The sequence below is a fragment of the Mauremys mutica genome, chromosome 11 (genome assembly GCF_020497125.1).
Source record: "Mauremys mutica isolate MM-2020 ecotype Southern chromosome 11, ASM2049712v1, whole genome shotgun sequence".
NCBI classification, from domain to species: domain Eukaryota; kingdom Metazoa; phylum Chordata; order Testudines; family Geoemydidae; genus Mauremys; species Mauremys mutica.
Window position 1 is genome coordinate 10,296,719 of NC_059082.1, and position 14,346 is coordinate 10,311,064.

The 14,346-nt window shown below is 39.4% G+C and overlaps 2 long non-coding RNA genes across 7 annotated transcripts in view; one reads left to right on the forward strand and one right to left on the reverse strand.

The window, feature by feature from the left end:
• LOC123344324 overlaps window positions 1–5,481 on the forward strand; it is a 28,970-nt gene extending 23,489 nt beyond the window's left edge. For 5 of the 6 annotated variants that reach the window (XR_006572517.1, XR_006572516.1, XR_006572518.1 and 2 more), the window contains 3 exons: window positions 1,408–2,842; window positions 3,302–3,433; window positions 5,210–5,481. This is a non-coding gene — a long non-coding RNA (uncharacterized LOC123344324). The remainder of the gene's footprint in view (window positions 1–1,407; window positions 2,843–3,301; window positions 3,434–5,209) is intronic. The other variant, XR_006572515.1, reaches the window with a different exon arrangement.
• LOC123344325 lies at window positions 1,502–14,122 on the reverse strand. Its single transcript, XR_006572520.1, has 4 exons — window positions 14,002–14,122; window positions 8,781–8,993; window positions 5,030–5,255; window positions 1,502–1,631 (listed from the first exon to the last, which is right to left on the reverse strand). It is a non-coding gene; the product is annotated as an uncharacterized LOC123344325 (long non-coding RNA).
• Between the last annotated feature and the right edge of the window lie 224 nt (window positions 14,123–14,346).

Consider the following 14,346-nt stretch of genomic DNA (forward strand, 5'->3'; position numbering starts at 1 on the left):
GGACTGGACTCAATGATTTTTCGAGGTCCATTCCAGTCCTAGAATCTATGAATCTGTGAATAGGGGTCACTGTGCTGGGCAGGTTACTGAAGCAGAATGTGCTCTGGATATGCTCCCTCAGTCCCTACGATGTACATGACACCAACATACATGGCACCTGTAGGACAAGGAGTAATTGGCTTCATCTGCAGCATGGGAGATTTAGGTTAGATATTAGGAAAAATGTTTATAAAGATAGTTGAGTACTGGAAAGGGTTAGCAAGGGAGATTATGTAATACCCACCATTGGAGGTATTTAAGAACAGGCTAGACAAACACCTGTCACGGATGATCTAGGTATACTTGGTCCTGCTGCAGCAAGAAGGTATAACCTCTCTAGGTCACTTCCAGCCCTATATTTCGATGATTCTATGACATACATTGTGAACACAGGGCTCTGCCAGCTATATGATGCCCAAGGATTCCCCCTGTGCAAAGAGAATCCCCAGCTGTCCATTCCCTGAGCAGCACAAGGCACTTTTGGGGGATGAGGGAGACTGACAATTTCTTTAAGACACTGTTTTGTTCTTGTTGTCGAACCTTTAGGAAAAGAAAAACACCACAAATTGCTAGTGTGCAGTTCTCTTATTTGTATGTTATGTGTTTAATGCAATACAGTCTGGAAAGTATCAGCTGTTGGGGAGGAGGAGCAATCTTGCATCCTACCTTCCATTGAAAGGGAGAGAAGTAGAGATACAATGGAAATGTGTATGTTTTTGATGTGTGCGTCCATGTTGTATACACCCATGCCTATGCCTGAGTCACTTAACAACAAAAGACTTGCAGTCAAAAATACACCTTGAAATGCTGATATCATCCTTGTCTAGATGTTCACAATCAGGCATTGTCACAAGGGCTCAAGGGATAACACAACAAAAATCCAGATAAGATATCCATACAAATGGAAGATGCTGGGTTGACAATAAACGGCATTCAAAGTTCCTTTACTTTACTGAGGAAGAAGGTGGGGGATAAGACAACAGCAACATAAATGCTTTGTGATATATTAGAGAGGCAATGAGAAACCCAGGCAAGGTTTGTATTGTTATATTAAAGAGAATCCACCTCTGTTGCTTGAATGTACTGAGAACTGGAAAAGGATGGGCCTAACCAGGAGACAGCCGCTAATTTTCCTACAGTCTCACAAGCCAGCACCGATCCAAATGAATTGGAATTGGTCTGGCTTGACCAAACCTGTATTCTCTGACTCAGTCAGAAAGACTCCCCATCACTTTTTCTCTTTGCTGTTTCTGACTGAGAGACATGAGACTCTCTTTGACGTTTGCATTTGGTCTTTGCATGATACTTTTATAACACTGTGATAGAAACAGCTTTTGAATCACAAATACTCTTGCTTTCCATTTGCAGGCACTAAGGTGCAAGTTCTTGTTGCCCAATCCCCACCTTCAGCCAAGGGACAGGTATGAGTAATCCATTGAAAGGAGAAAATTAAAGACTAGAAGGTAAGCAAAGACTGAAGTAAAACAGGCATATTCACATGGCAGGAATTGATTCATTTTTATACCAAAAGAAGATTTCAGATGGGAGTTCTCACTGGCTTGGAATTATCGCAGTGGCTGAGGCTTGATTCACTGCAAAGACAAGTACATAATTTATTCACCATTTAGTATTATTATTATTTCACTCTGGGATCAAAAAAAAAAGTTGGGTTCTCAAGGAGAAAGTCCCAAATTTAGACACAATTAGAGCAAGAGTAAAATTTCAGGGCAAGTGGATTCATGTTCCAGTTGGATTTTCCCCAGTGCAAAAGTTTATCTTTAATCCCCAGCCCAGCCACAAAGCTTTACTTGACCATTTCTTGATCTATTCAGTAAAACATATATTGTTACCATAGCAACAGCTGCATCATTTATACATCAAATTATTTTATCAGTTCAGCCCCTTGAGATTTAGCATTTCACTTGTAAGGGATCCTATAATACACATTAGTTATGCTACCTCTACCTTCTGATGGGTTGAGTAATTTTTTTATGCTATTCGTATTTTACAGTGCATTGAAACATTTCCTTGCATTTTATTTGACTATCTTAGGATGTTGCAAGGCAATAATACAAAGATGCAAAAATAGCTCTTGGCATGTAATATGGACATGACTTACATGCATTACAATCTTTTCTTTGGCAGCTGTCATTCCAGTCTAGATTGTGAGACCCTCACTCACATCAGTCTCAGATCTTTGCTGGCCCATCAAAATCAAGAAGCAAGAAATGGCATAACTAATGTGTACTATAGAAATCAATGGAACTGCTTGGGAGCACAGTTCTACTCAATGTGAGTTAAGATTGCACAATTTAGGCCTCTAGTAAGTGTTACTACTATTGCTACTTTGAACAAACTTTATTAAGTAGTTTTGACTTATTTAAATGCATTCTTTGAAATGGCAATACTACTACTAATATAATTCATTCTTTCTTTGACTATGTGATTTGTCCTATCTTCGGTATCATGAAGGGTTACTCTTGCCCTAGCTAGCATTCATTCAGATACTCAGCTAAATCTTCCAATGGAGATCCTCAGATTTCACTTTATGTGTCTGCAGGTAAAACACGAGAGCTTCCCAGATAATGACAAGGTTGTATGTACGTAGAGATAGCAACAAAACTAGATTTATGCATCAAGACTCAAAGCCTTTCTAACTTCTGGATGGTTTGATGCATTCACTGAAGTCTGGCCAACATGACCTGAGGGTATTTGCATTGTTGAGAAGCTTCTAAACATTCTGCTTCCCTTTCTTCCTCTCTATTCTCAACAAGTCCTGGAACTATCTCTGAAGATATTTAAGGTAAGAAAGGGAGCATTAATTTTTGTTGTGGGCAAGAAGTTAATTTATTTAGAGGATCTAGTAGCACTGGAGCACAGAACACAGTAATTTTGCAAAGAGATTTCTATAGGAACTCTGCCTCTTCCTTAGGAAGCTTTGCCTCTGTCTCTTTCTCTTTTTCTTTCATTTTTGCTGTTCTCATTCCTTGTCTTTGGTTATTGCTAAAAAGCTTTTGTAAAACCTGAGTATGGAGAATGGTTTGTTTGGATTCAGTCCTATCCCTTCCAGTACTTTTGTTCCACAGTTGAGGACACAGAAACCAAAAACGCCTTAGCTCTGGCTCCTGTGAGTTTTGTCTAACCGCCTGCAGGTGCATCATCCCAGAGAAACACAGCTGTTGCTAGAGGACACTCTCTGATGTAGCTGGGCCTCAGCCCATTTATGTCATATGATATTGTTTCTTTGTCTTTTCCTGCTCAGACAGAAAGCTGCTGCATTCTGCAGAAGTGAAGTTAGTAACTTCCATCTTCAACTCTGGATACTGAGAACTGCTAAGGCCCAGCCTAGAAATGATGGACACACAGATCATTGTGGCCAGATCCTCGTCTAAGAGTAAGTAGCATAGTTTCCTGTCAAACTATCGGAGGAGGAAATAATTTCTTGCCACTGTTGCTGCCTTGATATCCAGGATCAGTGGTGAGTCCAACAAGACCCCAAGGCTTTGTGACTGATGTTCAAGTTCAGTGAAAAACAAATGCAGGGTTTAGTTAGTAAATTCCTTCACACACTAAGGGTTTGTACTGCCTAAAACCACATGGAACTCACCTGTCTCCAGATTTCATCACAAACCCCAAACTCAGTGTGGGTTCACTGAAATATTCACTGATGTTCATAAATCTTTCAAATGAACCTAAGCCGAACCATCACCCATGGTAGATTCTTATATTTTTGACATTAAGATCAGGTAAAATACACAGCAGATTTTAGAATGAGTTAGGCTCTGAGATAGAGTCCATTCTAAATATGAAACTCGGAGTAAAATGGGGAAGAGTATGATCCTCACGCATTGAAACCAAAGATAATGTGTTTCAGAAATTTGAAGGCCAGAAGACCCCATTATGATCATATAGTCTGAACTCTTGCCTATCTTGGAACACAGAAATACACCCAGTAATTTCTGCATCAAGCACATAACTTCTGGTGGAGTTGTTAGCTCATTTCTTTTAGATAGATATTTACTCTTGAGTCATAGATCCCTGGGAACATCAAGTTTCACATTTTTCCAGGTTCAAGTAAGTGTGTTTGGGGGCTAATCTTAGAGATTTAAATGTCAATGTGGGAAATCTGTCCTTGCATATGGCAGATGTAAGTATGCAACTGAGGAGAAAGCCAACAGTAGATTGAGACAGAGAAAATCTTATGGTACCCTCAGCAAAATGTCTCTCCTTTGTGTCCGGGACTTTCATGGGGATTCTTTTTACTGTTGTCCTTTTGTGCTTTTGAAGCCACTATTTGGTTTATCTGTAGGCTCAGTTAACTGGTGCAGATTGCAGTGGGAAAGACTTTAGGGGCAGATCCTTCACTGGGGATGATTAGGCTGGTGGGCACCTGTGACTACTGAGACCACTATTGTGGCTAATTTGTGCACGCACACCTGTCCCATTGAAGTGAATGTTACTTATGCTCTTAAGTCATTCAGGTGTTTATGGAAATTATAATCTTAGAAACCTAAATGTGGATTTAGGAGACACTAACTTTAGGCTCCTATTTTTGACAATTTTGGGTTGCGTGTTTTCCGGGGCAGGGACTGTCTTATTTGTTGGTACAGTGCCTACGCTGGTAGGCCCTGATCCCTGATTGGGGTCCTTAGGCACTACTGCAATAGAAATAGTAAATAATAATGGAGCTAATTGGCAGACCTTTGTTAACTTCAGATGCCAATTCACACCAGTTGAGATTCTGGCCCTGTGTTTTTATTCGTCATCTGGCATGATGGTCTCACTAAAACTTGTAGATGTGAAGTACAGAAATGAAATGTGACTTGGGAGATAGTGTTGCCTCGTGGACAGAGCACTGGAGTGGGATTCAGCAGATCGGAGGTCTATTCCTGGCTTTGCCACTTGTGTGTTGGCTGACCTTAGACCAGTCACTTTAATCTCTCTATGCCTCAGTTTCCACATCTGTAAAGTGGGGATAAATGATACTTACCTCTTTGGCAAAGGGTTTTGATATTGACTGATGAAAAGTGCTATAAAAGAGGTCGATATTATTATTGCAGTCCTTAGAGCATGAAGAAGATGGGCTTCTGATGGAGATGCTGCATTTAAACAATGGAGGTATACATGTGTGTGTGTACACAGACATGGATCTCTATGCTTTTGTTTCCAGAGACTGGAGTCCAGGTTTGCTGTCGTGGAGACCAGAGAAGAAGTAACTAAAAGAAAGGAAAAGAAACACTGGAGAATAAAAGTACATTTGAAATGGAAGAAATCTACATTTCAATGAAAATACTTTTAAGCTATTTCAGATGACTGAGTGAAATAATTACGAAGTTTGGAAATAGAGAACAGTAGCTTTGATATCTTTTTCTTCTGCGAAGCAATTAAAATAAGCAATTTTTCAAATACTAAGCAGAAAATTGCTAATGGTTGAACCCAAAAGCTTTCATTTCGTTCTTGGGGTCTTTTTTTCTTCTAAAAAAAGACCAAAAAATATTAAGGTGGTTTTCTAGATAGATTAATGTATAAAGCAGTTGTTAGTTGGATGTCATAAAAACTACAGCAGCACAGAATAGCCGAGATTAAGAGCCAGTTTTAAATCATGCAACAGTCCAGTTAATATCAATGTATAATTAAGAAAAGCATAAGAAGTCTCTAATGGTGATTTGATGGAAAAAAAACTCTAATAGGGTTTCTTTTGGAATTTTCCATTTCAATCACTCTTGTAGATATTTAATGGATTTGCTACCCTGTCTTTGGCATTCACAGGAATTATCCAAAAGTTAAAATCAAGCCCTAAAATGGAACACAGGTAGACAAACTAGCCCATCTGGAGAGCGGTCTTTATAGAATGACAATGTGAGCTCACGCTGAAAATGTAGTACAAATGTCTCAAATCTAGTGTGAAAACCCCATTTGCCATATAATCTTAAGCAATGTAATACTAACCCATTTCCTCACCTTTCTAATCCTGTTGAAATTCCTAACAATTCAGAAATACTAAATTATGGGCTATTAAACATAACTAATTAGTCTATTTAAATGGCAAGGTTTTCTCTAGTCATGTATATTAGTAGTACATTGAGGTGAGTTCTTCCATTGCTGGCAGAGAGTTTTAGAGTACACGGTTCCCCATTAATGTCATGGAGTTTCATGAATCTCCCACTCTTCACAGGATACCTAGATCCCTTGAATGAAACTAAAGGTGTGGCACCTGCCATACCATAGAAATCATCAAGGAAGTTTGGCCAACTACTCCTATAGGACAGATGCTGCTTTTATGGTTGTGCCTTGAATATCCAGGGTGCACTGAAGTTGTAAAATTAAGAACAGTGTGTAGCTATCTTAGCATGTACACAATCACCTAGCAAAGAGGAGAGAAGGACTGGCACTGGATTAAAGCACAATATATTTGTTGCCATCATTTTGTTGTTGGCCCAATGAAAGCTGAGGGAATTATCTCCAGAATCCAGGAAGCAAACTGAAAATAACCTAGTACCTCAGAAGCAAGCACAGCAGAGAGTGATTTTATACTTCATTAAAACATATTAGACTACAATACTCTGACCAGAGTAAAACAGGGTCCATTTTTCCATCTGTCTATATATTCCTTTCCAATACCAAATCTGTCTGGAGACCTTTCAAAATTATATTATTAAACACTGCCCCTTTCCTTAGCAAATAAAAAGCTGAAAAGAATGGAGATAAATCAGAGTAACATACAACAGTGAAAGTTCTACAGTCTGATTCACCATTACTACTTGAGTTATCATGGTCCAAATTCACCCGTGGTGTAATCCCATTGATAAATCAGAGATGATATTTTAAAGTGTGGTGGAGTGGCAGTTGTGATAAGCTGAGGTTCTTTTAATTAATACCCCTCTGGCAGAAATAGGAGGGAGCTATTGGCAGGGCATCCTCAACAATGAATCACATTTCCCCCCCGCTTTAGGCAACCAGTGGGCCCAAGCCATGCTGAAAATCTGATCTTTTCTCCTAAACTGCATGTGAACAGGTAGGTGTGGTGGGTAAAGACCCTTTTAAATGGTTGCTCAAGACAGAGCATTGGTGATTCTCAGCACAGCTTTCAACGTATTTATGCAATTCTTTGAAACAAAGTCAGTTAACTGAGTCTTTTCTAGCGACTGTTCATAACAGAGGTAAGCTATACTGATCAAACGTGAAAAAAGGGCTTCCAAACTTGTCCGACACACATGGCAGATGGATCCCAAATGGGTGAGGAAACTTTCTCCACTCCTACTTAAAAGCCATTAATCTTTAGAGCGCACTATAATTGTGTTCCAGCCCTCTCACATGGAACCCAAATGAGAAGATTGAAATAAACCAATATATCAGTTACCTAAGTCTAACATATACATAGAAAAGATAGCATTTCCTTTACTAAAGTCCATTGCAATTGAAATCGCTCGAAGATGAGTAGGTGGACCAGGGGATAGATAATGGGATACAGATCTTCTTATTTCTAGGTCTCTAATCAAGTGCAGCTAGACAGTGACGCAAAAAGTAATTATCTATCTGATGAAAGAGAGAGGTAACACTGTGGGACATATGGGCATATGCCCTTGGATGGGAAATCTGAGAGTTGAATGGAAATATCTGTCAGACCTGCAAGGCCTAGTCTGGGTATAAGAGGGAAGAAAAAACATTTTAACATTAGGTAAATTTAGTGCTATGAAAGATCCTAGGGACAATGGGAGTGAAGTCCTCTATCTTATGATAAACTATTCAGATCTGTCCTATCTGACTGCCTCCTGCCGTCATCCTCCCATTATCACTCTGCTTTGTTCCCTCCCCACCTCTTCCCTTTATCTATATTGTCCTGGCCTCTTCTACTCCCATGCCTCCAATTCCTTTTAGCATCATATACCCTTCCACACTCAAGTATATACAATATTTTTTGCAACACACATCTCCATTTCCATCTTTGTATATACATATATGCAGTAGACTGCAAAAGGCAGTGAAGAATCAGACCCAACATATATCTATGCACCTGTCTCTTGACATATATATATATATATATATACACACACACATATATATATATATACACACACATATATATATTCATCTTGAAGGTTCCACTACATATGTATATATAGTGGAACCTTCAAGATGAATGTAACAACAACTAAGTATGTGTGCTCACCATATGCCCAGCTCATCATTTGTTTTTGCCTCTCATTGCACCATTTGTCTATATTTCAGACTCCTCAGGGCAAGGACCATCTCTTACAATGTGTTGGTATAGCACTTAGCACAATGGAGTCCTGGTCCATGAAATGGGGCTCCGATCCTGACCGGGGGCTTTGAGTGCCCTCATAATAGAAATAAATAATATGACTGGTAAAGGGGATCTCTCAGTTTTCTTTGGTGGGAGAGCCTATAGACTGGTGTTTGTGTAATTGGAAATTTGAATAAAAATATCAATACACTGTACTTTTTTAAAAATAACATTATAAATTGAAAACCAAAATAAATAAAAACCGAATACCTACAGAATAAGATCAGCAATATAATCTTCCAGCTTCACCCCACCAATGCACTTCTATATTGTCCTGGAGTAACCAATTTAAGGGATGAAGGTAAAATTCCATGTCCACGGCCAGGGAGAACTTAACCCCATCATCAAAATTGGCACCTTAACTGGTTCTCTTGGCGGAGATGTTAGGTTCACCTACATCACTTTACCTTTTAGAAAAAGGATAGAATAGCCCTACCAGTTCCAGCTTCCATCTGGGAATACTCCTATGCAACTTCTACTCCATAGTCCCAGGCAGGCTGAAGCGATTGCCACCACATGATCACTGTACAGCTGGCAGGAAGAGATGAAACTGCTCATTTCCATCTGTGACATTTCTCAGCCAGGAAGAAAGCTACAAGGCATCAAACTGTAGGCTGAGAGGCATCAGTGCGGCCACCTGTTAGAGATACTGATAAAGAGAAAACTTGGTAAAATGTAGAGCTGTGAAGAACTGCTAGGAATAAAATAAACTGATAAAGAGGAAGTGATGGTGCCTTCTTACCACCAACCACCATTTACAGCTCCCATCAGAGGTCAGAACCCAGGAGGACAGAAACAAATACAAGCCTCTATGTGAAACAGATTACAAGAGACACATTGGAGGTGTGGATAGCACAGATCAGCTGCTAGAGGCATAGGACACAATATCTTGTACTGTTAAAAATGGTTGGGGAAAATGGAAGTCCATATGGCCCAATTAGCGATGCACAATGCTTTTGCTATAAACCAGAAAATAGCACCTGAAAGGCTGTTGTCATTTCTGGACTTGCAAACATATGTCATTTGCAGCCTTATATTTGTAAGTGCAGGCCTCCCTGACTTTGAGGGGGAAAGTCACAGACTATTGAGTCTGCTACAAGGAAATCACATTTCCCTCCACATAATGGAGTAAATAGCAAGAGTCTGCCAAACCTAGATTCAAAGAGAAGGGGGAAAAATTCTTAGTTGCTATAAGCCACCATAGCTCTAGTGACTGGAGGCAGGGGCGAAAGACCAATTTCCAGCAGCTGAGGATCTGCCCCTGGAACTTAGACTAGTGTTCTGGGGAGCTCCATGAAATTGAATCAAATATTTGCCAACATAGGTTAAATTTGAATAGGTGTCCAGTTTTTCCCCGAGCAACATATTTGCCAGAGGAAATGAGACTCCAGGAGGTAAGTTCCTCTTTTAATGTGCACGTGTAACTTATAGGAATGGGAACTGTATCAAGCGGAGAATCTATTCCTTGGGTACTTATTTCTTCCAGATTAAAGCAGAATTGTGGCTAATAAATTGTTGAGGTGTGAAGTGGATTTGCACCTCTCACAAGATGTAGCTGGTCCAAGTGCCAGGGTATCACTTTTCCTTTTAATGTTCCATAAAATTTTCACAGGCCTGGCGTTAGCTATAGGTATGAAATGCAAATTTGTTTCACAGTTTTCTTGCTGCCTGCATGGAAGTGAAGTAAGCATATAAAGGGCCTGATTTTCTGCCCTGATGTCATTGTATGTGTGTGTGTGTGTCCATCTGCTCACCTATGTTGTCCACACAGAACCGCATATGTGTGTGCAAGTCTCCAATGTGTTTATACATGAGGCTAGATGACTGGGCATCCAGCCACATGTCTATGAAATTGTGGAATTTGTGCTCATGCACAGACGTGCACCGATGCCATGCCGGGCCTCAGACCAGAGCACTCAGAATCCTGACACTTGCAGAAGAAACTGATGGTTCAGGCAATATTCAGGTCATTCTATGGTGCTGATGATTCTCACAAATCATGATACGTTTCCGAGACAGCATGATTAGTACCCAGGGCACAGGACTGGGACTTGGGATACGTGGATGCTATTCCCAGCTCTGCCACTGCCCTGCTGTATGCCCAGGGTAAGTCACTTCATCTCTCTGTGCCTCTGATTCTCCTCCTACCCTTTGCCTGTCTTATCTATTGAGGATGAGATTTTCAAAAGTACCTGAGTGAGTTAAGAGTCAGTGCGGCTTGTGCTCCTAATTCATCCAAGCACTTTTACCCCACTCTTTGTGTGTTACATCTATTTAGATGGCAAGTTCCTTAGTACAAGGACGTGTTTGACTTTGTACAATGCCTAGCACAATGACCATTCTGAGATGGGACCTCTAGGTGCTAGTGTAATACAAATAATACATATATTACTTTTTAAAAAAAATTAGTTTATATTTGGGAAGAATTTTATGACATATGAACATCTACCATAATGACAGCTAAGGAATTTAATTCTTCCTGCCTATATGCAGTACTTTATTATTCCATAACATGGACTGTTTTGCCAATATTTATTTTGGTGGTGTGTGTACACTACAGTTTTAAAAAGGGTTAAGATGTCTCATATTATAGCATAATAATGGAGTTACACATTCAAATTCCTTTTATTTTAAAAAAACATACAGTAGGAAGAGCTACCCTGAAAAGGCCACTGATTGCTCTAATTTGTTAACCTGACTCTGGAAGTTGCCAATACTTGTGCCTCCTTACTGGTAACACCTAGATTAATAGAAGCAACAAAGAGTCCTGTGGCACCTTATAGACTAACAGATGTATTGGAGCATAAGCTTTCGTGGGTGAATACCCACTTCATCCGTTTAAGGTCTGAAGAGACTATCAGCTCATCTAGTCTGACATGTATAACACAGACCAGAGAATTGCATCATGACTGGAGCATATCCTTCCAGCAAAACATCCACTGTTGATTTGAAGACTTCATAAGATGGAGAATCCACCACTTCCCTTGGTAGTTTGTTCCCTCACTGGTAAAAATTCGTGCCTTATTTCTAATATGCATTTGTCTGGATATAATTCTAGCCATTGGTTCTTATTATGATTGTCTCCACTAGATTAAATACCCCTTAATACCCAGTATTTTCTCCCTGAGAAGGCATATATACCTTCCACACTACATAATGTAGTAAGACGAATTATGCAATTCTGCTGCACCGAGGAACACATTTAGTGCTAACCCAATGCTGGAACAATGTATGCTCCAAATGATGGGATTTGATATCCATGTAATTTTTCAATCTATACAGTGATATAGTACTGATATAAATATGTAACCCTTCCTTGAACACCTCTAAACTACTATTCTCTTCAATAATCTCCCACAGGAGTGAATCCCATAGGTTGTTTGCATCTGATATGGCTTTTTAAACTATTCTTGTCTATCCCTTTTAAATATATGCCCTTATAATTTCTCAGGTTTCCAGCTGTTCTGAACATGTAGGATATTTTGAAGCGATGTATCCAATCAGCGTTCACCACTATCATGTTACATTGCTCTATTAACTCTCTTCTTTGTTCAGGACTAAATCATTTTAGGCTTCTTAATTTCTATACACATAGAATATCAACCCCCCAGCCAAAAAGCCACAAAGCTCTTTCCTATATCGTATATGTTGTTTTGGGGCTGCAGGGATAAAATGATCAAAACCGAAAGAGTATTTGAAGTGCACATTCCCATCAAAATGTTTGGGCCAAGTCAGTGGAACTATGCTGATTGACTCCTTCTGAGGATCAGGTCCCAAAATACCATCAATTTTTTTGGTATTGTTCAAATATCCCAAAGCAGCTTCCTTTCCACCCTTTTTAATTGAGACTTTCTGTTGCTTTTCTTGAGACCAAAGAGGAATGTCCCTCCAGTATGTTTACCGTTAACACTAATAGTGATTTTAATTCAATTCATTTGAAGATAAATATTCTGATATATCCTAAAGTTTTCAGCTTGAGATGCCACAGTTTTGTTTGAATGTAATTCAGATCTAGCATCTTATGTGGTGAGTTCATTCCAGACAAATGGTTAAAAAAATCCAATGTGTCAGAACTTCAGGCATTGTACACTGGGGAAAGTCACTGGCAGAATGCATACTTTGGAGCATTTTTCCATTATCACATGGGATTCTTAGCCCTGAGATTGTTCTGCTTGAAACACGCATCTCCTTGGAGAATCTGATAAAGATATTGCATAATAGAGAGATCAGATTTCCAGTACTCTTAGGAATGACTTTCACAAGGGTAGGAAGAAACATATTTCCCAAAATGGGAAATAGCAGAAGCCACTCTCAAGAGAAAGAAAAGTTTAAGATTGCAAAAGAAACATCAAGCTGGAATGTTATGGGAGTTATATATCTCTGTAGCAATCGATGTGGTTTGTACAGGATATCAGTGTAAGTGGCTATTGAATTAAGAGGCGTCCTTCCCCTGTAATTTACACTACAAATTCAGTGTAAAAAATTCTGATGTTTCATCAGACTAATTCCATTACCTTACCGAGTGATAGAAATTACATTTGTTTTCTTTAGGCTCTAAAATACAGACATCATAAACTAATAGAAAGAAAAGGGGGTGAGGGGGGGGAAGAGTGATACTGATTTTTTTTAGGGATGAGAGAACCCAGAATATTTGGGTTAGGAAATCAGCTGAATATTTAAGAAAGCCAAACTTTTTGAAGTCTATGTTCTGGTTAGACTTCTATTTGCAGTCCTGGGTTGTATAATTAAAAGAAACATATAGAGACCTCACATGAATTTTAGCTTCTGCCAAAAGATGCATTGTTCATGATTGTTCTACTAATTTTTGCTTTAACCCATAAGATACTAATATTTTCCAGTCTGACAGCCAAACTAATACTTAGGAAAGGTGTGTGTTTGTGGGTGTACATACATGCATTATGTCTGCCACATCTATCCCCAGTGAGACAATATGAGTAGTTGCTCAGATCTGGTCATTCTTTGAAACCATGCGTTAAAATCATCACACTCATATAGAACTCAGGTTACTAAAGCATTGAGAAAGAGTAGATTTTTCTATGCAATTGTTATTTAATATCTGTTTGAAGTATTTGAATCTCATTGAAAATGAAATGTATCCCAAATAAACTGTTTTCACTTGTATCTAAACGTTCTTCATATCCATTTAAGTCACTGTCCTTTGTCCATACCAAGAGTGGTTTTTCATGATGAAATACAAGTTTAAGGCTGATCATCCACTGAAGAAAATGAAACACACATCTCAGTCTCTCTCTTTTTCCTGGTTGTGATACTTTGGGGTTCAACCCAGATCAGCATGGGGGTCTGTCACTCTGGGTACCTTATATGCTATGCTGCAGGGCTCAAGGCCCTGACACCCACAGCCAGGATACAAGCATGCAGGTCATTCCTTGGCTTTCACCACCTGGCTACTTTTTTTCAGGGTGACCCCAACACCTTCCCCATCCCAAATTTCCCCCAAATTGTCTGCCAATGTGAAAATCTGCTGAGGTTCCCAAAACTGGGAGTTACTGTGTGACCTCTCTCAGCCTTGGCAAGTGAGAACTTTGCTACTGCTAAGCTGTGTGGTAACTTCCTGATGCATCAGCTTGTCTGCCTTGTCAGCAAACTCTCCAGGACTCTGCCAGTCCACACCTTACCTTGTAGGTAACAAATAGTGAACCCCAACTCCCGAGTTCCCCCAAGACGTCCCCTGAAGTCCTCTCCTAGAACACTCACTGAAGTTCTGAAGTTTATTTCTCCTTTAAAGAGACAATACACCACATCTCATTAATTTAATTGGGGTTTGACAAACACTCTTATTTCAATCACAGCACTTAATTGATCTGTAGTAAAAGCAAAACAAAGTGTATTTAACAAAAGGACGTAGGAAGGACCAAGTATAAGGAATAAAGATAAAAAGGGTTACAAGCCAATACAAGTAAAAATATGCTTCTAAGACTGAAACTTAATTGCAGCAAGTTACAGTCTGTGCCTGAGCAGGT